Source organism: Symphalangus syndactylus, chromosome 4 (assembly GCF_028878055.3).
Source record: "Symphalangus syndactylus isolate Jambi chromosome 4, NHGRI_mSymSyn1-v2.1_pri, whole genome shotgun sequence".
In the NCBI taxonomy this organism is placed as follows: domain Eukaryota; kingdom Metazoa; phylum Chordata; class Mammalia; order Primates; family Hylobatidae; genus Symphalangus; species Symphalangus syndactylus.
Genome location: NC_072426.2, coordinates 90,342,267 through 90,368,537, shown reverse-complemented (window position 1 = coordinate 90,368,537; position 26,271 = coordinate 90,342,267). Strand labels below are relative to the sequence as shown.

Sequence of the window (26,271 nt, the reverse complement as noted above, 5' to 3'; positions counted from 1 at the left end):
CAACCAAACTTTTTCAGTGGTGAAATTCTCATTACAAGAAGTTGAGACACATTAGGTAAGCTGCCACTGTTACCTGCTTGATGAGACCCTTATAGCTTTTCTTAGATGCCTCAGGCTGGATAGAAGGGATTCCTGGCCTGCTGGGTACCTGTCCTTTTAGAATCTTACCATCATCCTGAGGATTCCATTTGCTTCTGTTGCTTTGGATCCTCTATTTCTTGGATTCCTTATTGTTCTCCTTGATTTACTCCACCGATTTGGTGGGACATATCCTATAGTGGTTTCCTGAGAAAGAGCATGTTATAGGTAAAGTTTTAAAATATTCACTTTTGATAATTTCTTAATTAACTCCCACAATTAATTTGATTGGGAATAGATTCTCAGTTAGAAATAATTTTGAAGAAATTTCTACATTGTTTTCTAGTTTCCAGGGCTGTGATTGAGGTATATAATGACTATCGAACCTCTGATTCTTGATTCTCTGTGTGTGTGTGTGTGTGTGCATTATATATATACATATGTATGTATATATATATATATATTATGTATATATACATATGTATATATGCATATATATATATTCTGCCCCCATAATCACATAAGATGTTTTCTTGTAGGTCTCTTTTCACTCAATATATTAGGTGGATAGAGCCTGTTCACTTCTTAAACACTTCTTTTTAATTTCTGGGAAAATATTTTCCATTATTTCATCAATAATTTCCTTTCCTCCCTTTTCTTTCTTCTCTCAGGAATTCATTTCTAGGGTTAAATACTAGGTTACTGGACCTCCTAGATGGGTTCTGTAATTTATCTTTTCTCTCACATTGTCATCTCATTTTCTATGTGTTGACTTGCAGGATATAGGATTCTAGTTTGACTTTTCTTTTTTTCTTTAAAAAAAAAATGGGCTTTAAATATGTTATTCCGTTGTCTTATAGTCTCCATTGCTGTTTTCTGATGAGAAGTCAGCCATCATTCTTACTATTGTTTTCTCTATTTAATATGTTTTGCTTTCCCTGGCTACTTTCAAGGCTTTCTCTTTATTTTTGGTTTTCGCATAAGACCCAGAGTACTGGTTCTCTATCTCTTCCCCATATTTAGGCAGATAAATAGATTTCTCTCTGATGTCTTCCCTCCAGCAAAGGTCTATGTATTGCTTAGCTATTGCTGCACAACACTCTCCAAAACTTAATGGCTTAAAAAATCAAAGATTCATTTTCTGAGAATTTCTCTGAGTCAGAAGTCTAGGAGCCACTTAGCTAGAGTCTGGCTTTAGAGCCTCTCACAGGACTGCAATCAAGATATGGCTGAGTTGGGAGACATCTCAGGATATGACTGAGGAAAGAGACTTCTAATCTCTCAAAAGAACTTCCAATTTCATTTACATGGGTCTCTCTACAGTGCAGTCTCATTAGCAACCTAGAGAGAGTGAGAGAGAGCCATGGCAAAGAAGGAAGACAGACTTTCATATGTAACCTCAGAAGTAATGTCACTTTTGCCACCTTCCATTCATTACAATCTAGTTAATATGCCCAGCCCAAACTCAAGGGGAGAAGATCACTCAAAGGCATGAATATCATGAGGCAGGGATCACTAAGAACATCCTAGAAGCTGCCTATGACAGACTCTATCTGTCTCCTAAACTATATAAGTGCAGAGCTCAAGTGGGTTTATCTAGTTCTCCTCTGACCTTAGACAATAGCAGACCCGGCATACCTGTATCTCAGATAGGGGTCCCTACCTTTACTCTGTCAAGAGAGCACTTAATAAAGTCCGTGGAAAAGAGATAATAGGTAGTTATAGGTTCCTTTGTGTCTGGGGCCCTCCAAGCTAACAATCAGTCCAGACCACAGTAAGCCTTTAAATTTTTATTAAAAATTCAATTACAGCCGCATTCACCTGTGTCTGTGGTGGCTTCCACCTTCTCATGTTACTCTGCCAAAGATGAAATTAGAATCCCAACCTGGCAAGAAAAGGCTGGTAATTTCTGAATTTTTTTTTCATTAGGTTACTTTGTGATCTCTGCTTTCTCATGGACATAAAATAATTGTCATTTTGTATGTCATCTGGTTAGTTATAATTACTACAGTAAGGAAGACATTCTATTATGGCTTTCCACATATTACGTGTAAGCAGTGTGTTTTTCAATTTCCTCCTCCATCCCCATGTCTTCTTTCTACTTATCTTTGTCCTGTGGCTTTATTTCTCAAATGATAAAATTAAAACTCACCTTACTGTTATTTTGGTGAGGTTCTTTGAGAAAGTGATGCCAAACATGTCATTCAGCTCTTCATCTCTTATATATATTTGTGAAAAATAATTAGTTAGAAGCACCGGGCACAGATGGTCTGTGGTTGGTTGTTTAATACTGAAGTGTATAGATCTGAGTATGATACTTTTCTATTTTTATTTTTTGGAGACCGAGTCTCACTCTGTCACCCAGGCTGGAGTGCAGTGGCACGATCTCAGCTCACTACAACCTCCACCTCCCCGCTTCAAGCAATTGTCCTGTCTCAGCCTCCTGGGTAGCTGGGACTACAAGGCGCCTGCCACGATGCCCAGCTAATTTTTGTATTTTTAGTAGAGACAGGCTTTCACCATATTGATCAGGCTGATCTCAAGCTCCTGTCCTCAGGTTATCCACCCGCCTTGGCTTCCCAAAGTGCTGGGATTACAGGCATGAGCCACAGCACCCGGCCCTGAGTATAATACTTTTATAATTCTTAATCTTGTTCACTTTATGCAATAAATGCAGCTATATATAATATTTTGCAGCCATATATAAACATAATTTTTAAAAATTGTGAGACTTCCTCTGTGGCCTAAAATATGCTGAATATTAGTGAATTTCTGAAATGTTTGGAAAAAATTTATTCTCTATGTCTTACCTGTAAAAATACTATTTTATCTATTAGATAAATCTTAACAACATTATTCAAGTCCTCAATATTCTGCCTTATTTTTATCTATATAACCTATTAATTTTGAGAGAAGTGCATTAAAAACTTACTCTGATTATTGACTTGTAAGCTTACTTTTACATTTCTAACAGATTCTGTAGTATGTATTTTATCATTATGATATTATGGTTATAAGGTAGCCTTGATAGATTGTATATTTTGTCACCACAAAATGTCTCTCTTGGTTCTTTTATCTACCTGTAGTTAGTTTTGGAAATATCTCTATTTGTTCTTTTTCTGTTTTTAGTTAGCTTTGTATTTATACATCTTGTTCAATTTCTAAAGTCTTTAAAACAGCTTTATTTTCTTGAGAATATCCATTTGATGAAAAGAATGTCCTTTCCCCTTTGAATTGTGTTAGCAAATTTTTTAAAAAAATCAATTGACCATAAATGTTAGGGCTTAGTTTTGAACTTTTAATACCATTCCATTGATCATATGTCTGTATCTTCTGCCATGCCACAGCGTCTTTATTACTCTAGCCTTATAGCACATTTTGAAAGCTGGTGCAGATCATAATCTCATAAGATACAATCCCAAACACCATAGTCTCAAATACTGCGATCTCTAAAAATCAAACTCCTTAAAGTCTAAAAATTCCTAACATCTAAATTCCTAAAAATGATAATTCTGAAAGATTAAAATCCCAAATGTTGAAATTCTTAAAGCCAAATTCTGGGGAAGGTTTTAGTACATTTTTAGTTGTGCACAGTATAGTTGCATCATGTTAAGTGGAACTATCACCTTGTTATTGTATTTATTGGAAATTAAGTATAACTTAAGAAGATGTTAATGGGTGACAGGTTGTCAAAGGATAGATTTGTTGACTTAATTTTAGGTGTCAACTGGATTAAGGGATACCTAGAAACCCAGTAAAGCATCATTTAAGGTGTGTCTGTGATGGTGTTTTCAGAGAAGACTAGTGTATAAGTCTGAGAGGACTAGGTGGGGAAGATCTGCCCTCAGTGTTGGAAGGCTCCATCTAATGGGCCAGGGTCCTGGAGAGAACAAATACATAAGCCAATTTGATCTCTCTCTGAGAGCTGGGACAGACTTTTCTTCTGCTGCCTTGGGCATCATAACTCTAGGCTTGCTGGCGTTTGGATTCCAGGACTTCCACCCCAGCCACCCCCCAGGTCCTGAGGATTTGGTGTGCAAACTTAAGAGTTACGTCATCAGCTTTCCTGGTTCTGAGGCCTTCGGACTTGGACTGAGCCACTCAACTGGCATCTCAAGGTCTCCAGCTTGCCGACAGCCTGCTGTGGGACATCTCAGCCTCCATAACTGTGTAAGCCAATTCCCCTAATAAACCTCCTCTGATATATCTATCTCCATGACCTATTGGCTCTGTATCTCTGAAGAATCCTGACTAACACAGGTTTGGTACTGGGGAAGCTGAATATCATTTCCTCTTACTGTATTCCTTACAACACAGTGGACGAGATCTGTGAAATTCTTCCCTCACAAAATGGCTTTGATAAGTTAAGGGTACAAGGCTACTTAATGGTGAAAGACAAAAGTTTAAAAGCTAATTATTATTGGTTCTACAAAAGCAGAAAATTGCTTACTTGCAACGGCCCAGCAATAATCAAACTTTTAAAAGGATGGCATATGCTTACACAATTTGTACATCACAATGACTCCCCAAATACAAATGCAATGAGTGTTTCAAAGATCATAGAAGTGAAAACACATGCAAAAAATACAAGAAATTTTCCCTGCCAAATTGTTCAATCATGTACAACATCTGCCCCTTCATCCATAGCACCAATTTGCTATGCTATGCATTTTATCTTCACATAATTTTCAATACTGAAGATATAAAATGTGGAAAGACTTTTAGAGCACTCTAATTCATTTTGTGCACTTTTTACAAATTTGACTCAACGAAAGTGCATTACCACAACATGGACATTGTGTGTAAGCATTGTGTATTCATGTAAAAATGTGGATACTTCCTCACTAAATAAAGGGATGTCCTTTTTATACATCTGCATAACGTTTGTTAATGACAAAATTTCTTGAGATTTCAGCTCTTTGGGTGACTGCATACATAGTGGTGACCCATTGTGTTTTTGATCCATCTCATCAAAAGACTTAGGTTGTCGGCCAGGTGCAGCAGCTCACGCCTGTAATCCCAGCACTTTGGGAGACCAAGCAGGCGGATCACTTGAGGTCAGCAGTTAGAAACCAGCCTGGCCAACGTGGCAAAACCGTATCTCTACTAAAAATAGAAAAATTAGCTGGGCGTGGTGGTGCGTGCCTGTAATCCCAACTACTCGGGAGGCTAAGGCAAGACAATTGCTTGAACCCGGTGCGGGGCAGAGGTTGCAGTGAGCCAAGATTGCACCACTGCCCTTCTGCCTGGGAGACAGAGCAAGACTCTGTCTCAAAAACAAAACAAAACAAAAAACAAAAAAAGACTTAGGTTGTCCACAGTATTTCAAATAACTGCAGTTATAAAGCCGGGTGCACACAATTACCAACCATAGTGATATTCATTTATACATTTTGCTTTTTGACCTGTTTCTTCATGAGTACAGTTTATTTGCCCATAACTGTTATATACATTTAATTGTAATTAGTATAACTGAGCGGTTATGTTTATAAAATATGTAATTACTGCCTATTTTATCATGTAAAGTGGCCTATGTTCTATGATTTTTTTTTTATGTTTCTCAAATAAATACCCCTTTAAAAATGTAAGTAAATATCTTTAAAACATTTTTAGAATTACATTTTCAGGATTTTGGTCTTTCAGGATTATGGTTTTCAGAATTTTAAACTCTAGAGATTTTAATCTTTTGGAATTATGGCATTAGGGATTGTGTCTTTTGGGATTATGGGCCAAACCCTTTGAAATAAAAAAGTGTAAGTTCTATGACTTGGTTTATCTTTTTCAAACCTGTTTGGCTGTTCTAGGTCCTTTGCATACTCACATATATTTTAACATCTCCTTGTTAATTTCTGCGAAAAAAAATAGAAATAAAAAGATTTTAAAAAGCCTGAAGTGAATTTTATACCGATTGCATTGAATTTAAATTTTTAAAATATTTTTATCTTATTGATGCTGTTATATTTGAAATTGTTTTTATAATTTCATCTTTGACTATTCATTGCATGTAGAAATAAACTACTGAATTTTGTATTTTGACCCTGCAACTTTGCTGAATATATTTATTAGTTCTAGTAAGTGCATTAAGAATTCCTCAGGATTTTCTACATACAAGATCATGCTATCTATGAATAAAGTCTGTTCTACTTCTTACCTTTCATCCTGAGTTCCATTTCTTCTCTTTATTGCATAGGCTACAACCTCTACTATGAGGCTGAATCAAAATGGAAAGAAAGCACATCCTTGCCTTTTTTCCAACCTTAGAGGAAATGCAGTCTTTCACTAAGTTAGATGTAGATTTTTCATAGATGACTTTATAAGAGTACCATTCTATTCTATCATTATTTATTGAAAAATTTTATTATTTTGGCTTTGTCTCGTTTTTTAATCTGCTGAGATAATTATGTAATATTGCCTTTTAGCTTATTAATATTGTAAATTATGTTAATTGCTATTTTTTATATTAAATCAAGCTTCTATTCCTGGGATAAACCTCATTTGTTTATGGTGTATAATCCCATTTATCTATAGCTGGATTTGGTTGCTAATACTTTGTTGAAAATTTTTGTATTTATATTCCTGAAGGGTATTGGTCTATAGTTTTTCTTTGTTACAATGTATTTTACTCTGGTATATAACACAAATACTGTCCCCTTAGAATGAGTTGGGCAGATTCCCTTTCCTTCTGTTTTTTCCTTTTTTTCAACTTACACTTCTTGTGGATGAGTTTGTGAAGGAGTACTATTATTTCTTCTCTATTTCATAGATTTTTCCAGTGAACATATCAAACATGGAATTTTGTGTGTGGGAAGATTTGTAATTATTAATTCAAATTCTTTGCACATTATATGTATATATCTGTTCAGATTGTGTATTTTATCTTGAGTCATTTTTGATAATTTCTATATTTCTAAGAATTTGTCTATTTCAACTAAGATGCCTAATTTGTTGGCATAAATTTAATAGTGTCCATTAATAATACTTCTAATTTTTATAGGATTTGTAGTGATGTCCTCTATTTTATGAATGATTTTTAAAACATGTGTTTTCTTAGTTTATTTTTTGGTGAATCTAGCCAAAGGATTTGTCATTTCTTTTTATACTTTTGGTCCTCATTTGCTACTTTGTCTTATGTTAAATAGATATTTTATGTTATACCATTTTAATTTGTTTGTTGTTTTATTTTATTGCATACTTTAATTAATGTATTTATTGCTTTCAAAAGTATCAGGTTGTTAAAAAGTTTTGCATATTTTTAAGTTATTTTCTTAGTATTGCTCTAGGAATTACAATATACACTGTCTCTTATCACAATTAATTTCAGATTAGTATTTAATTTTATTAAAATACAAAATATTTGCCTCAACATAACTCAATTTCTTATCCTTTCTTTATGCTATATATACATGCATATGACTTATATTTTATAGCATATGAAATCTTTATACAATTTCATACTTATTGTTACATGTGATCATCTATTAAATCAGTTAAGAAAAAGGGAAAAATATATATTTACACAGGCTTTTCTATTTGCCTATATAATTGTGTTTTTTAGTGATCTCTATTTATTCATGTGAATTGGAGATAATATCTCCTTTGACTTTAGCCTAAAAGACTATTATTTCTCCTAAGGAAGGTCTACTAGGAATACATGCTATCAGTTTTTGTTTTTCAGAAAATGTCTGTTTCACCTTCACTTTTGAATGGTAGTTTTTATGGATGTGTACACGTGTATCTTGGTTGAATTTTTTTCTTTTGGCACTTTGGATATGTCATCCATTGTTTTCTGCCCTCCATTGTCACTGATGGGAAGTCAGCTGTTAATCACATTGTTGTTGTCTGTGTGTGATGAGCCTTTTGTTTTCCTTCTATTGCTTCATTTAATATTTTATCTTTGTCTTTGTCTGTCAATAGTTTGAATATAATGTCTAAGTATGTATCTCTTAATTTATCCAACTTGCATTTCCTTGAAATTCTTGAGTGCAAAAAATAAATATTTTGCAACTAATTTGGGAAGTTTAAAGCCATTTTATTTTCAAGTAATTTTTCTGTCTCATTCCTACTTTTCTTTTTCTGGGACTCTCCTTGCACATATGCTAATAAATTTGATGCTGTTTCACAGGTCTCTGAGGTTCAATCCTTTTTTCCTCATATTCTTTACTCACTCTTCTTCAGACTATATAATTTCTATTGATCTATTTTTAAGTTCACTGTTTCTGCACTATATTTTTCTCATGATAAATTTTCTCTAATACACTTTAAAAATTTAAGTTATAATATATTTTAACTCCAAAATTTCCACTGAATTGTTTTTCTAAAATCTCTAACTCTTTATTGATATTCTCCCACTCATTATTGTCATATGTTTTTAAAAATTCTTTAGTCATGATTTTCTTAAGTCTTTGAAACTTATGTAGTAACCATTTGTATCTGCTAGGCACGGTATCTGCTCTCCATCGGAGATACTTTTTATTGATTGAATTTTTTCTATGTATCAGTTACACTTGTTACTTTCTTGTTACTTGACATGTCTCATACATTATTTTGTGGAAAACCAGGCATCTTGTTAGATAATATATTAAAGAAATCATTGATTCTGGTTTTCCAAAAGGTTTTTTTTTACTGTTCTGTTCTGTTCTGTTCTTTTTGTTTGTTTCTTTTTCTGTGACCTGCCTGGTCTCATTCTCCTGTCTGTTACTTCCACAGTGTACAGCTCCTGAGATATCTGCTCATTCTAATTTGTTTCTGTTTTTATTTTTAAGCATAGCTTCCTAAAGCTAACACCTAAGTCAGCATATTTTACTAAAGAGCCACTGGCTGGCCAGGTGTTTTGCCCTGAAACCTTGAGCTGATAAGTCTTTCCGCATTTGTTTTCAATGAATGTATGTTATGCAATATATTCAAAGTTTTAAAAGTTTACAAATATACCTCAGTTTTGTTTTGTTTTGTTTGTTTTCCCCTTGGCCTCCTTGTGTCTCCTCTGCATGTATGGAAGACCTCATATTTATCCAAGGGAGTATAAACAGAGAGGGCTCTCCTCATTCTATCCTGTGCATATAAACAGTCTTGCAAGTGAATACTGCCTTCTAGTCTGCCAGGACTATGTCAGAACTCGAGAAGGCATACTATGGCTATCTCAATCCTCTGATTTCCTTGTCAAATTTATGGTTTGTCTGTCAATCTTGCTTAACTCAACTAATATTGCAACTTTAGGTTGCAATGGTGGCCTCACCTATTCTTTTGCCATTGAGATCACCACTGTTTCATACCCAGAAACATAGCATATTGCTGACTCTGCTCCAAAGGAAGTCAACCTTCAAAAACATCTGCTGTTTTTCACAGCTTTCCTGGCCCTGGTAAAACTACCACACCTGTAAACCTGTCAGAACAGCAATATGAAACTATTATTTCATTTGCTTTGTGCATCAGTATTGTGGTATGTAAAACTATTTTGTGTTGCTTTGAGGTTTATGTGTTTTTTAATTTAATTTAATTTTTAATTTTTGTTGTCTAGAAAGTTCCTTCAGGCTTATTCTACAATTGTTTAAATTTCCCAATGTGAGGTTACATTTTTCTTTACCCTGCTTATCATTCAGTGAGGGCTGTCAATTTAAAGATCTTTTTTGGGCAGGGGAGGGATCTATGAAATATTTTACTGATTATTTATTTCCTTCCTGTGTCCCTAGTCTTTCCTTCTGGAACTTCTAATAAATGGATGTACAGCACCATGTTTTTCCATTTTTTTAATTTAAGGTTTCCAGATTCTCCAATTTGCTCTTCAGTGGTGTTTTTGCTGTATATTCTATTATTAATTTTTTAATCTATACAATTAGTATTTTTAAGTGACTTTGGTTAATGATAAGATAGATATATTTTATGACACAGTATCATTTCTTAAAGATCTGTTATTGAAAGCCTCTTTATTATTGTATTAAATCTGCTTGTTAGGATTGATGATGCCTCTTTTTAATTCTATAAGTTTTTCTCAGGTGTTTTCTAGTCTTTTGTATGGGTTGTCATCTGTGTTTCTAGATCCCTGTAAGCACGTGTGTGAATGCTATAATTTAATATTGCCACCCTCCTTTATGCCACCAACCATGGAGAAGCAGTAGAAGGCAATAATCAGCAATGCACAGAAATACTCATTTTCAGTAGATAGTGATGACCATACCACCTGGAATTTCCAGCCTTCCAGGGCACTGCACTGTCTTTCAGGCCTCACATCTTCATTTTCTCTTTTCTCTGATTGTCTGGTACAGATGCTTCTGATACCCTGAGCTTTGCACAAAAGGCATGAAAGGCAAGAGATCAAGTAGCCTCAACAAGCAGATGTGATATTGTAACCACCCAACCCTGAGTAGTTCATGATTTCTTTCTGGCCCCTGTGATCCTTCCATTTCTTCACTTGAAAAGTCTTGACTGCCTTTGTATTCTTTTGAGCTAATTCTTCCTTGAGTCTGTTACAGGCTATTTTTTTCTTCAATAGAATCTTATCTGCCTACTGTTTCTTGAGGAATTCTCACAATATCTGGTGTATTAAGGTCACACTTTCTGTTCCACTACACCCTTCCAAAGACTGTCATAGATATAATATTAAAAACTTTTTTGTTGATTTTATCTGTGCTACCTGCCAATTTTAAGTATGCTAATAAACCACTTACTATTGTATAATGATTTTTTTTCACAATATTGCATAGTCTTGCCTTTTTTTGCCCATTGTGAAACCACCAAAACCTAGCACATTGGAAGTTAATAAATGTTGAATGAGTGAAATATTTCTTGGAACAATTAATTTTAGTGCCTAAGTAATTTTAATATATATATGTAGTTTAACATTTTATAATTAGAAATTTATTTAACATTTTCGAAAATACCATTTGTTTCTTAAATTTTAGTATAATAATGCTTCAGTCCACAGTAACTCTCTGTGTTGCCCTCCAATCAAATCTTGCTTATTTGTTTGCTGCTCACAATTGCCTCTGCAGGATGTAAACAGTGGCAGTTCTTAAGGCTGGCTTGGGATGGAGGCAGCTTTAGCCACTGGATTGTACTTGTCAGTGGCCCCATCAAAAAAAGCACTCCCAAAACAGGCAATGTAAATAAAAATTAGTCCTGCTTCACATCCTCCTTCAGCTGTGGAATGGAAATAAGTGTTACCCGAGGTGTCATTATGGACCCTTGGTGCTTTATGGTTCTGAATAACCCTTCCTCTATGGACTGAGGCTGATGCCTTTAACCATGCCTCACCTTCAGAAGCAGTGGCTACAGCAGCAATAGTTAAATTTATAGATTTACATGGGTATCACAGGGAGCCCCCATTAAATATCCTTTCTCAGTGTATCTGTGATGGTGTTTCCCAAAGAGAATGAGCATTTGAATTGGTAGACCCAGGAAAGCAGATTGCCCTCCCCAGCGTGGAATGGCATCATCCAATTCATTGAAGGCCTACATAGAACAAAAGGTGGAGGAAGGAGGAGTTCGCCCCTTTTTCTCTGCCTCTCTGCTTGAGCTGGAACATCTCATATTATCTCATCTTACCCTCAGATTGTCTCCTTTGGTTCTTAAGCCTTGAGACTCAGACTGAATCACATCACTGGCTTTTCTGGGTCTGCAGCTTGCAGATGGCAGACTGTGGGACTTCTCAGTCTATAATCATGTGAGACAATTAATGTAATAAGTCTCCTCTTACCTATAAATAATATATAATCATTATATATAATATAGTAAGTAGTATATATGATATATATATAACATATAGTGATATATATATAATTATATGTTAAATATATTTTTAATTGGTCCTGTTCCTCTGGAGAACCGTAATACACCCATTATGGAAAGCAAGTTGACACACACTCCCTGTGGGCCTTCCTTATATCCCATATGGTCGCTGAGGCCACGGAGATAGAGGGGAGGAGACAAACAAGATTTCTGTTCTCATATTTCAGACACACATCAGAGTAATAGAAGAAGCAGGCCTAAAAGAGGTAAAATCAAGATTGAATTCAAAAACATGTATATATACATGAAGAAAAAAGGAAATGACATCGTGGTAAGTGTTAAGTCAGAGGAAATTTCAGAGACATTATCCCTAACTTATTCAGGATACAGAGCAGATACAGAGTGGAAGAAACATGTGCATGAAGAATTATGAATGTACAGAATATTTCAGTAAAATGGCAGCATCTTACTTATCATAGGGAGACACTTGAAGTTATATAAGAATGTATTATGCTTTACACTATTGTGTATTCTAGACACTATAGTGTAAAAAATATGGTGTATAATCTCTAGTATAAAGACTATGGTATATAGTCTTCAAGAATTTACCTGATTTTTAAAAGAAGCGTCAGTGGTACTAGTAATATTGACAGCAAGGGTGTGTGTGTGTGTGTGTGTGTGTAAATAAATTGGCTCACATAGTTGTGGAAACTGACAGGTCCCATAATCTGCAGGTGGCAAGCTGGAGACTCAGGAGAGTAGTTGCTATAGTTCCAGTCTAAGTCCAAATACCTGAGAACTCGACAGCCTATGGTATGAGTTCTAATCCAAGGGCAGGAGAAGACTGACAGCCTGCTTCAATCAGGCAGAGGAAAAGAGTAAATTCTCCCTTCTTCAGCCTTTGTGTTCTATTTGTGACCTGACCAAACTGGATGATGTCCACCCACACCGGGGAGTGCCCTCTGCTTCACTCAGGCCACCAATTCCAATGCTAAGCTTACTAAGAACACCCTAAAAGACAGCCAGAAATAATGTTTAGTCAAATCTGGCTAGACATTGACACATAAAATTAATTATCACAGAGTGCTTAATTGACTCATAAAATTAATCATCATGGGTGCTTGCATCGTGGGCCATTCCTCCTCTAAGCTCCTCCTCAACTCTATCACACACTAGGGCTCCTGGGAAGCCAGACCAGATAGCTTTTCACTCACATATGTCCCCACACTGCAAGAGCGCTGATCTTACATAGTACCCAACACCTACACTCACGGGATCCACAGCAACCAACAAAACAACACAAAACCAGCAAACACCCACCACCATTCCCTCTTTTACATACACCCACTCTACTGATAGGGCTGTTTAAAAATAACAAATACCTATCTCCTTTATTGCTTATAATTCAAGTCCACTTAATAACAATGCTGTGTATAAATAATATTTAGCTACATTTTCCAGATGAAGAGTAGCATTCAGAGAAGATAAATAGATTCCCCAAGTTCACACAGCAATATAATAACTTAGGTCTGGTGTCCCATGAGTTTCCAGTATCAACACATCATGCTCTAATGATGTATCAATGTAGCCTCATCAATTATCACAAACGAACCACTCTTCTGGGGAATGTTGATGATGGAGGAGGCTGTGTGTGTGTGGCACTGGGAATATATGAAAAATCTCTGTACCTTCCACTCAGTTTTGCTTTGGACCTAAAACTACTCTAAAAAATAAAGTATATTTAAAAGAATTACCCTCTGAAATATTGGGCAAATTATAAGGTCTTGCTCAGGGGACAGATCAAGGGCTGATTCCCCACATCCTTCCCCTTAGCTATCTCAGCACCAGTTTCTACGATTTCTATGGGTGAACTGGGTTGGGCATCTTAACTTTCCGGCTTCTAGAGGAAACAAATTCATGGGACTGTGCTGAACTTCTGGCATGGTTTGAGGTATATTCATGGTTCAGCAAACATATTTTAAATGATGTCTGTGATAGACAATTCCCAGTTCTGCACCCTAGAATTTCATGGTGGGTGAGAGTTTGAATTCCTATTGGTCAGTAGGTATTTTTGCTTATGATTCAATTGAGACACAGCTAGAGTTCTCAACTCCAGAATTCTCCTCTTGATAATATTCCACACACATTCTAATTTTTCTGTCCTATATTAAGTATTTGTCTCTCTGCAACCATCTCACCTGATCTCAAGAAATCACTCTAAGTAATATTTGGAGTTAAAGGAATGTCTCAAACTTGCTTGTTTTTAATTTTTTTAAAGGGTCAGAGGATTAAAATAATGCAATGTTTTTAGATTTAAAAAACTTTAATGACCAGGCTTACTTAAACAAATAAAAATGAAAGATTAAAACAAAATATATTATGTAAACCAAAGATGCAATTGTTTAGTTGTTATTGCTGTTGTTGAGAAAGGCAATTTAGTGGCATTAAGAACTGAGTAGAAAATCACAAATGACAGCACAGCTTTGTTTTTTGCATCTGTCTTATTACCTTCCCACACTCTGATTCTAAACCCCATTTGTCTTAAGGATGTTTTTTAAAGGTTATTTCCCATATCCCACTTCCTAATAACCTTGACTTCGTTCATGAATATTTTTGTACATCTACAAGATGTGTAGCATTGCATCAGGGGCTCAGGATTCAAATACCTAATTTATTTGTCATCCCAGTTCCTATGAAGCAGGTATTTTTTTTTTTTTTTCATGAGAATGCACGGGCTCAGAAAGTCCAAATGATTTGCCCAGGGTCATGGAGCTAGTAAATAACAGAACAGAATATAAATGTATGACCTACCTCAAACCACCGAACCAGACTGACTCTTCAATATATCAGGCTGCTATAGTTCTCAAAATCTACTCACTCCAGTTTTCTCACACACAAAATCTTAAGAAAACTAATGGACAAGAATCCTGGTATGTTTTCTGTTTGCCCTCATGATATTTACAGCTGATATATTTTTAAGGATCTCAGCTTTAAATATCAAGAGAATATTATATCTTAATTTATCTGATTACAAGTTAAATCCTATCTATGAGATACATACACATTAAGTACATTCAATAAGAATATACATCCAATCTTCACAGAATGTTCAATATCACTCACTCACACTCAATGAGTTTAATAAAGCCAAGAACTAACATATATTAAGGATTTACTCTGAAATATGTCAAGTACTTTTGCATATTTTGCCTCCTTCAAGCTTCCCAACAATGTTATTTATTATTTACATTTGACAGATAAGAAAAGTGAACATTAGAAAATTTAAGTCAATGGTGGAGCAAGACACAAACTTCTGAATCTGAGTCTAGGGCCTGTGTCTTTAACCACAACATTCATCTGCCTATAAAAGGAGGAAATCAGGATTTGTAGAGCATGCACACATTTTATTATTGAGCAGGAGTAAGAATGCAGGCCTCTATATGCCCACTGCAAACTGTACTCTGCCTTCAGATAGCTTAAGTTCCTAGGTATAGCCTTATGGTTAAGCTGCAGATTGCTAAGACTTAACCTATAATACAGTGCTTCAAACTGTGCATTTCAGAATCCTGTCATTTCCACCTGCCTCGTGGACTTATTATCATTTTAGAATGAACCTTTTGCAGTGCTAATTCCTGGGCTAAATAACAATAGTAATGATGACAATAATAAAAATATTCAGTGGTGGTGATGATGATGATGACAATAATAAAAATATTCAGTGGTGGTGATGATGATGACAATAATGATGTTATCACTACAGATTCCATTCCAAGTGGCCTTGTTTGTCAGAGAATTGAGCAGAAAGCAAATTGGAAATCTGAAAAGGGTTAGCTGGTAAATTGCCATGTACGAATCTGCTTTGATTTTTGCATTTTCTGTAAGAAAATTTGAATTCTGAAAGGCACTCCAGCCCAGAGAGTGTGAAATCTGAAACTTGCACTGTGAAAGTCATACAACTGAGCTCTGATAAGTAACCTTAAATAATTTGAGACTTAATGCACCATTAAGATCATTTCTGTTACCATCTGTAACAATTGTGTGGCCAATTTTAATAGATAGATTTCCTTTTAGAAAGGCTGGGGTCTTCCTCCGGCCCTGAATGGCATGCCTGGACTGTGAGATGCCAATGCATATACCATCTAGCCATAGTGGAAGTGATTATTCTTAAAAAGGTTCAATTAAGTTCCTCTTTTGATCTTATTTAGCTGCCTTGTAAGTTGGTTAGATGGAGACTTCAAACTTTGTGAGCACATTGGTGGGGGAGAGGTTTATGTTCCTGCCTCTTCTTGCTCTCTGTACAAGAAGAACAAGGCTTTATTAGGCTCCGTCTCCATAGCAGATGAATATAAACTCTATGGGATACTTTATCAGCCAAACAGCCCTGCCTCAGAAAGAAATAATTAATCTTCAGAAGAAAAAAATTATGTGTAAATACTTTTATTATCTAATACTATCTTATGTCTAATTAGTGTAGCATTTAGAAGAAAGAAAAATTAAGATCTTAAAATCAGTGATTATCTTTTTCTAAATAAAATATCACCAGAATTCAAACAAAAAAAAAAAAGAAAGGAGATTGAGGCTGAACATCCCAAAACTAAAGAGACTCAGGGGTATGATGCTAGGCAGCGAATCAGACATCAAAATATGAACTACTGCCATAGCTGAAAAAAAAAAAGGCAGCATGTCTTTTCATAAAGGGATAACTCTTATCTCCAACTTCTTATCACTGCTTTAGAAAAATGGCAGTATGCATGTAATATGAAATGGTTCTTCCACTAGCAAATTTTCAGTGGAGAAAATTTAGTTTGAATCAAGAAGCAAAACTATGCCTTATAACAGTAAGCTTTCACTCAGAAAATTAATATAAAATAATTAATTTAGATTCTGGTGCCTAGAAGTGTTATGAGTGGCTCATTCTGTCCCAGACAAGCCACCTCTGATTTTCTGAACCAAAACATGGGGATCCTATACCATCCATACATCAGAGCATAGCATGTGGCTGCTGTGGGCAGGGCACAGACTGACAGAAACCCAGGGATAGAAGTGCTCCTGAGAGCTTAAACTTTACAGGGGCTCTAAGCATACAGAAAACATCCCTGTTACGCTTTTGCCAGCTTCTACTCATGTTCCTCTGGAATCTGCACTTGCACCAAATATCCCAGATCCAGTACTACCTCTTAAAGCCATACAGACCAAGCCCAATCCTTCTTCAATATCTATGAAAGATGCTGTAAACTTACTTGCACATTTGTCACCTGAGACAAATTTCAGTAGTATCAAGTTATTATGGTCTGAAAACTCATAGGTGGAAAGTCCTTTGCTGGGTGCTTTTCCAATTTCATTCATTCCTTGGCAGCCAATAAATGAAATGGCTATTCAACCTTTTCTCCATGCTACTCATCTTGAGTCTTTAAATGGGACTATTTTCTAAATGAGCATCTTTTACTCATACTAATGTTGTAGGGCATTTTAAAGTGTGATATCACTTATCACAACCTTTTATTTTTTGAGCAGAGTTTTGCTCTTGTTGCCCAGGCTGGAGTGCAATGGTGCGGTCTCAGCTCACCACAACCTTTGCCTCCCTGGTTCAAGTGATTCTCTTGCCTCAGTCTAGCAAGTAGCTGGGATTACAGGTGCCCACCACCATGCCTGGCTAATTTTTGTATTTTCAGTAGAGAGGGGGGTTTCAGCGTGTTGGGCAGGCTGGTCTTGAACTCCTGACCTCAGGTAATCTGCCTTCCTCAGCCTCCCAAAGTGCTGGGATTACAGCCTCTGTGCCCAGCCTACAACTTTTGTATGGTTTAATAACAACCCTGTTAGTTATTACACTTCCCATTTTACATATGAATAAATAATGCCTCACAGTTAAGTAACTTTGACCAGTTCACTTAATTGTTTAGCAGGGAGATAAAATTCAAAAACATTTTGCCTATTTCCAAAATTCAGAGTCTTAGCCTATACTATACTATCTCCATCTCTTTTCACAAGAGAGGAGCATACTAAATCTAAAGAATAAAATTCAGTAAAATAATAATAATAATAACAACCCTTTCTCTCCCTCAGTCTTTCTGCCTTTGTTTTGGTCTCTAGCTCTGTCTGTCACATGCACACAGACACACACCCCTAAGCACTGGAGCAGTTCAGAAAGAGCAATCTATGTGATATGATAAAGGAGATCAAGAGGCTTTCTTTATCCCAAAATATACTCTCAATAGTGCTGGTGTTTTGGTTCCTGCAAGTCTCATTACTTTCTCAGGTACTTTTGAATTAGGAATGGCCTCCAAAAGTTCCTTGTTCTTTTACACATCTGCTCAACAGTTCATTAATGTAAGGTCCATTAGAAATGGATTACCATTTGCTCTGCATACTTTCCAGTGGGAGAAAAAGGGGAAAAAAAAGGGGGGTCACCAAAGTAAGGATCAGTAAAACAAAGCCCAAGACAGGGAATGAGGAAATAAAAAATGAATGACAGCAGTAGTCCTAAGGCATCCATGGGGGCCAGAACACATAGATCACGGTACTCTGTAGGATACCATGAAATGAAATTTACAAATTTTAATCCACCATACAAAGAATAATTTTAGAAGTTTAAAACAAAACCTTCGTTTTTGCAGAAAAATTATAGCCTCCAACATGGATTGGTTTCTGCATTAGTCCCACAGCAAAATACCGTAAACTGAGTAGCATATTAAGAACAGAAATTTACTTCTCACAGTTCTGGAGGCTGGGAAGTCCAAGATCAAGGGGCCAGCAGATTCAGTGTCTGTTGTGGATCTCTTTCTGGTTCTAGGTGGTATCTTCTAGCTTTGTCCACACATGTAGTAAAGGCGTGGCAGCTCTCTGAATCTCTTTTATTAGGGCATAAATTCCATTAATGAGAACTCCACCCTTATGACCTAATCAAATCCCAAAGACTCCCACTTCTTATGACCATCACCTTGGTGATTAATTTGCAACATTTGGGTTTTGGAGAGATATAAACATTCAGACAGACCATAGCAGTTTACATTGAAATTCACTTGATATTTTCCACTTATTTATTCATTCAAATATTTTTGACTATCCTTTCTGTATCAGGCATTGCCCCAGAAGCTGTGAGAACAGTGATGAAAAGGAGTTACGGCACACACCCTCATGGAGCTGCTTTTCTTATTCAGCAGCTATGTTAAAATATGGCAGGTGGTAGGAGAGGCTTCCATGGGAAAAATTGCAAGGCACCTAGGATAGTCCAGGAGAGTTGAATGGCTGTTTTGGAGGAAAAGTTAAGCTCTTGTGGATCAGTAAGAGTTATCCAGATAAAGGGAAGGAGAACAAATTTAGGAACTATAGCAAAGAGTAATATGATTATAGCTCAGAAATTTGTAGAGAAAAGGTGGCACATGAAGCCAGGGAGGGCAGCAGGAAACAGACCATGAAATACTTCAATGACATCCATTCAAGACAACAGAAACCACTCTAAATAATCCAAATGGGGCAGAAAGTAATACAGGGAATTTATTTCACTGGAGATGAAGGGCTCTGAACCAAATAGCAGACAGAGGGGACCCTAGAGCTTAGCAATAGCAGGCAGCTTCTCTGCCTTGTAGGCTGCAGAAGCAAATGGAAAAGGTGATATTACAAGAGTCCCGGAGCTCAGATCAGGTGATAAAATTAGAAACCACAGCAAAAGCCCTCTTTAGCAAGAGCTGGAACCACACAGCTGCTACCAGAAATGACTCAACAGGCAGAAAGAGGAAGAGATAAGTACCCCTCCACTACTCTTTAGTCTTAAAGGTATCTCCCATTGGTAAACCCCAGCTGGAAGCCCAGTGTTGAAAGCCTGGGAAATGCAGTCCTTGAAATGGAGGGTGGGAAGAACAGTGATCTGTGAACAAACACAGAGGATTTAGTCTTTACCGTGGTTCAAAGAGAAATCTTTAAATGTTTATTCCTTTTGCATACTACAAGTACTCCTAACAGAAAATTAGGGGCAAGAATTAATGTTTAAGGACACATACAGGTGGCAAAGTTTGATAACTGAGACAATTCTATCCATTATCTGGTTTTCATTAACTTTGAAGATGATCTTCACTCAGCTTTATCAGTGGAACTCTATGGCAAGATCTGTAATAACCTGTGATTCTCTGGAAGGGAAAATTGAGATTAATGGAGCAGGGTATGGGCCTCTAATGCAGAACTCAGGGCAGGCAATCATGGAAAGAAGGCAGTGGTGAATATCAGGACTTGGAGTACTTGGTGAGGAATGAGGATTAGAGAAGGAATCTGAAAGAAGAGGCAGGAATATTAAAAAATAAAGCTTACTCACCTAGACCCTGGCTGATTCTTGCTTCCTCAATCACAGAGCTTTCTCTGAACATCATCATCAACCCTTCATTATCTCTTTGGTCTATGAAGCTCTCAGCTTTCGGTACTGAACAAAGGGCTCTTCTGAGATGATGCACACGTTCAATATTTTTGTAGTGAATAATGCAGTCACTAGCCATACGCCTGAGAAACACATTTTTAATTTTGTTTCAAATTAATTTAAATTTAAATAACTATATGTGATCAATGGCTACTGCATTGGCTAATGCAGCTGGAGCACCTACTGGCAATGGTGTGGTAATGGTTTGGACAGTCTTAGAGAGGCCTTTCCATCCCCACTCTTCCTCATCCTAGCTAGTTAGGCAAGTTACAGAACATTGCTGAATCTGAGTTTCCTCATCTTTTAAAACTGGTATGACAATAGATTCTTCTCAAGAATTGGAAGGATAAAGTAGAAAAGTAAGTCAATTACCCAGCACAGTGCAGAGCTGGAGGAAGTTTCCAATGAAAATGTATGTGTCCTCCTTTCCAGAACACACTCTCCCCCTTTTTGCACCTTGCTTAGAGTTTTGTAAATGGCCATTATAAAATAACAAGATGGATTTTTATATCAAAACTATCAGAACTGCTGTGTGTAAATGACCTACTCTTTCATGGCAGTTATTTTGCTTAAATAGCACTGTCATTGCTTAAATAGCTTTGGACAAGTTCTTTCTCAAAGTTATTGCACTGGTGTTTGGTTGCATTTTCATTGTTGACTCATTTTTGTTTTTTACTTCCCTTTTTTTAAAAATTATATATTTTGATTTAAAACACAAGAGAATATGTGAAGAAAATAAACATTTTCTACAAACCTATCAGCAAGGATTAAGTAGTATTAACCTTGTTTATAGTAATTATAGACTTTTTTGATGTTCTTTTAAAAATAAAAACATACAATTTGATAGTTTAAATTTTTTACACTTTCACATAAGCATTTTTTTATTAAATATTTATTAAAATGTACTTTTTAATGGTTTCAAAATATTCTGTCATGTGAATGTGTCAAATTGTATGTGCTTACTCCTACTATAGCTACTATTTGTTTTTGAAGTGAAAAGAACATTTTTCTAATTTATCAGTCTTGACTTTAAATGCTTTTTCTTTCTCTAAAATATAACCCAGTCTAAAAAAGGATAAAAAGAAGCAACAATTATCAAATATTTACTACAAAACAAGCTTATCATATACCTTATCCTATTGAGTCCTAGAAATTCTGAGATATGTAATATTATGCCCCCAATTTTTAGCATTTCAAGTGCAAAATTTTGAAAAGTCTAAATAGGTTGTTCTAAGCCATGTGTCTAGGAATCTTCATAGACAGACTTTTTAACCCACGCGTATCGGATTCCCAGTCCATATTTTACACCATAGCAGGTAACAACTGAATGGTTTCAACAGAAATAGAATGACAATTCCAAACTGTGTGTGCCATCTTTCATCACTTGTACAACTCAGAATATTTATATAAGCTGCTTGGCAAAAGAGAGACAAAGGGCTCAAAGTAATTTGGCTCTTGCTAATTACAAAACATAATCCAAAATCTTTTTTTTTTTTTTAACCACAACCACTTCAGAAGATTGTTCCTGTCAAATATGTCTCAGCATATCAGTCAATCATGCTGCAATATTTCTTCCTCCTTGGCAACCAGGACCTTCCTGGAATTGCCCATAGTGACAGTTTGAGCAATTTTAATTAACAAGCACAATTAGGCTGGAGAAAATTAGTTCCCTAAATGCCAGTCAGTCCTGTTTTCTCTTTCATGCTTCCCAAACAAAGACTGCAGCTGATACTACTGCCCAGCAGTGTGTTACGGAGCCTGAGGGCCAGCAATGTCCAGCCAGGGATTCAGGCTCAGCCTGGCTGTGAACCAGATGGGGATCAGGAAAGAACTTGGGCAAAAGGCCCTTTAAAACCCATCCAAGATACAATTGCCACCAGAGCCTTCTCCAATTTCTGGGATTTCATTTCAGGGAGGAGAAAATGTGTCAAGTTACTCTGTTCTTTTAGCAAAGGAAAGGAACTGGTTTTTCCAGGTTTCCAGCTGCAGAAGCCCATCAGCACACTCTTGAAATTGATGGCTCTGTAAAATCATAATATTTGGAGGTAGATGGAAAGAGTGTAGGAGGGCAAGCGAAATTTTAAAAAGCTGATTTATAGCTTTGGATAAAGAAAGATGAATTTATTTATTAAAATGCAGTAGCAGATTAAGACATTCAAGAAGTGAATACATTACTAAGTGTTTTGAATGACAACTCTGGGAGTGTCTGGCATATTTTGATTCTTTCTGTTCCATGTAATGTCAACTAAAAAGGGGCTGACTTATGTAAAGAACGGAAAAAAGAGTTTTAAGATACAACTCACATAAAGGTCCAAACCTTGTACCTTGTCCTAGTAAAACCTCAGATAACATATTGCAGCATTATTTTTACTTTACTACTACACAACTTAATGGAACTATAAAATCAGTCTGCTTGGGTTGGAATTCTGGCTCTACATCTACTGGCTGTGTGACTTTGAGCGAGTTACTTATTCTCTTTGTGCCTTAGCTTTTTCACCTATAAAGTGGAGTTAACAACGGTACCTTACAACCTAGAGTAGTTATAAGTATTAAATAAGATAAGATACTATTTGTAAATTGCTTCAAACAGTGTCCTAAATAAGAATTTATTACACAACAAATATTTTTTGAGTACAATCATTTTCTTGTCCTTCTTTTTCACCTGACCATTGAAAACTGAGCAGCTCCAGGCAGGATGGGCATAAAAACATTTTGTCTTCCATGATTCTTACTTTGCCCCGATTTTCCTCTGAGAAAAGTGGGTCCATCCAGTTGAACATCTCTGATTTCCTGCACCTACACACTTCCACACTTTATACTACCAATCTTCTCTCCGTTCACCCTGTAGTTTCAGGAAATTAGCTGTCTCTCCTTTTGTCCAAGGTGAACCCCTTCATCTTTCCTTAGTTCACATCCTCCTTGGAAATCTTACTACATTCCAATCTTCTCTCTTAGCAACTTCTCTGCTTGTGCCTTCTTCAGTGTATAAACATGTTTAAGTCATAATAGAACAAGACTTTCCTAATCACTTGTTTCTTCTTTTAAAAAAAATCATTTTTTTATTGTACTTTGTTCTTTTTCTGCAATGTTTTGCCCAGGCTTCGTTTGCCCATACTCTGATCCTCTGTTAAGATATTAAAAAATATTAATATACCTTTTTTGACAAGTTTTAGGTTTATAAAAAATTGAGCTGAAAGTACAGTTTCCACATGCCCCTCCCCCTCATAGATTTCTCTGTCATGAACACCTTTCATTAGTGTGGTACATGTTAGAATTAATAAGCCAATATTGGTACATTATCATTCACCAAAATCCATTATTTACGTTAGGGTTCACTCCTTGGGTCGTATGTTTTATGGGTTTTGCAAATGCATAATGACGTATATCCACCATTACAGAATCATACAGAATTTTTCACTGCCCTAAAAATTTCTTATGCTGCATAGTTTTGCCTTTTCCAGGATGTCATGTTTGGAGTAATACAGCATGTGGCCTGCAGAGGTTGGCTTTTTTGACTTAATAATATGCATTTAAGCTTCCTCTCTGTCTTTCTATGGCTTGATAGATCATTGCTTTTTAGTGCTGAGTAATAGTCCATTCTCTGGATGTATCACTATTTATTTATCCATTCACCTACTAAAGAACATGTTTTCTTCCCAGTTTTGACAATTATGAATAAAGCTGTTCTAAATATTTATGCACAGGTTTTTGTGTAAATATGTTTTCAACTCATTTGTGTAAATACTAAGGAGTGTGATTGTGGTTCATATGGTAAGAGCATGTTTAGTTCTGTAAGAAACTCTTAATTGTCTTCCAAAGTGGCTGTATCATGATGCATTCCCACCAGCGATGAATCAGAGTTCCTGTTGTTCAACATCCTTGCCAGCATTTGGTGGTGTTAGTGTTTTGGATTTTATCCATTCTAATAGGTGCGCCATAGTATTTTTGTTTTAATTGTTTCAATTTGCAATTCGTTAATGACATACCATGTTGATCATCTTTTCATATGCTTACTTGCTATCTATCTAGCTATTATTTTTTTTTGGAGGGGCTGAGATATCTGTTCAGATCTTTTGCTCATTTTAAAATTGGGTTGTTTCTTTATTTTTGAATTTTAAGAGTTCTTAGTATATTTTGGATATGAGTCATTTATCAGATAAGTGTTTTATAAATATTTTTTCCCAGTTGGTGGTTTGTCTTTTCATTCTCTTAACTACCCTTTGCAGGATAGAAGTTTTAATTTTAATGAAGTCCAACTTAATTTTTTTTTCATAGATCCTGCTTTGGGGCATTGTGTACAAAAAGTCATCCCCAAACCCAGGGTCACCTAAATTTTCTCCTATGTTATCTTCTAAGAGTTTTAACATTTTGCATTTTACACATTTAGGTCTGTGGTCCACTGAAGTTAATTTTTGTGAAGGGTGTAAGATCTGTGTCTAGATTCATTATTTTTGCATGCAAAGTCCCATGGTTCTGGCATCATTTGTTCAAAGTACCACCTGTCCCCCAAAAAACCTATGAAAATAATTTTTTATAAAAAAAGAAGCCACAGTAATGAAGACAGTGAAGTATAGCAAAAGAACAGACAAAACAAGGGAACAGAATAGAGAGCACAGAAATAGACTCTCACAAATACAGTCAAATGATATTTGACAAAGGAACAAAGATAGTATTTTGAACACTTGTTTATTTTTGTCTACAGCTCCTTAATTTCCATCATTTCCATCATAATCACTTTTCAGGTTGACGATTTTTCTGTATTTTTTTCCAGCTAGGACTTTGGACTCCCAGCCGGCCCCCAAATGAAAAATCTTCTCCCTCTCAGCCTACCTAATTATAGAGCAATTTTAAAGATAAATAAGTAAATGAACGTAAGCCAATTAACTATGGTGAATCACCCAAATACTTGAAAAAATGTTAATCCTTGGCAATGCAAAGGGTATATTTCATGGAATAGTGTTAGAGTTTCTAGCCTGAACCCAAACCATAAACTTTTGTGAAAACCAGAATGTAAAATCCAGAGGGGGTCAAAAGGCTCAGAGATTAAAAACTCTCAAATAACTTAGGTAAGTAGGGTGAGGCAGTGGTGGGAATGAAAGAATGAAGAAGTGATGAACTGGTTACTTCTTTATTTCCAAAAAAACTCCATCTCAAACTTTGCTGCTATTGGCCAGTATGGCTATTAGAAGGGAGAAAAGAATGATTAGGTCTATGAGCCTTAATTTAGACAAGACTGAATGTTTGTTAGGGTAGCCAAATGCCTGGGAATTGGAGCCTTTATTCCTGCTTGAAAAACATTTTAACAAGGGAAAAACATGCTTTTCTTGTTAAATCCAATTTTCCTGAAAATTCTATTACCCAAACTATGCCATTTACTAAACCTTTTTATGGATTGAAATTTTATCCTTATTTATAAAACCTACTCATGTCTGGTGATATTTTTTAATGAAAGACAAAGCCAGCATATCACAGTAGAGAATTATTTTTCACAGTTTGAAGAACTTTTTATTAGAAAACCATTGATTTGATAGGTTGCTAAGGATTTTTTCTTGAGTCATGCATAATTCAGATGGAGAAGAGATGGGCATAAGTGTCAGATGGATTGACCCATGTTACTACTCAAGGACGATTATCAACCAGTCGAAGCACCTAGAACCCTGTGCTCCTACAACAGAAGCCCAAGGGAATGACAGAAGGCTATTTCCCTAATGTAATAAAAAATAGTTCTTTAAATTTATGTAAGAATAAATATAATGTTTCATGGATAGAATAATGATTCTCAGAGCTCATCTTAGCTCTTACAGAAGTTAAAGATGAGATGGACCTTTTGCAACACTCACAATTCTAGGGTGAGTTAGAAGTAAAAAAAATCAATTTTATATGATTTTAAAGTTTTTATTATACTTTCCTAAGCTTTATTGTGTCTTATTTACTCAGGACAATTTATTCATCTTATCTGCTCTGCTGAATCACCCTTGTAGCAAGCCTCAACCTTGTGTTCACTTTCATGTGACTCTACCTTCTTAGAGACCAAGTTCACTTGAGCAAAATTATAAATTCAGGTAAGC

General features: G+C 35.9%; 1 long non-coding RNA gene across 1 annotated transcript; it reads left to right on the top strand.

Moving 5' to 3' along the window:
- Positions 1–255: 255 nt before the first annotated feature.
- On the top strand, positions 256–26,233 carry LOC134736486 (uncharacterized). The gene is made up of 3 exons (XR_010120533.1): positions 256–306; positions 4,072–4,248; positions 26,141–26,233. It is a non-coding gene; the product is annotated as an uncharacterized lncRNA (long non-coding RNA).
- Positions 26,234–26,271: the final 38 nt, after the last annotated feature.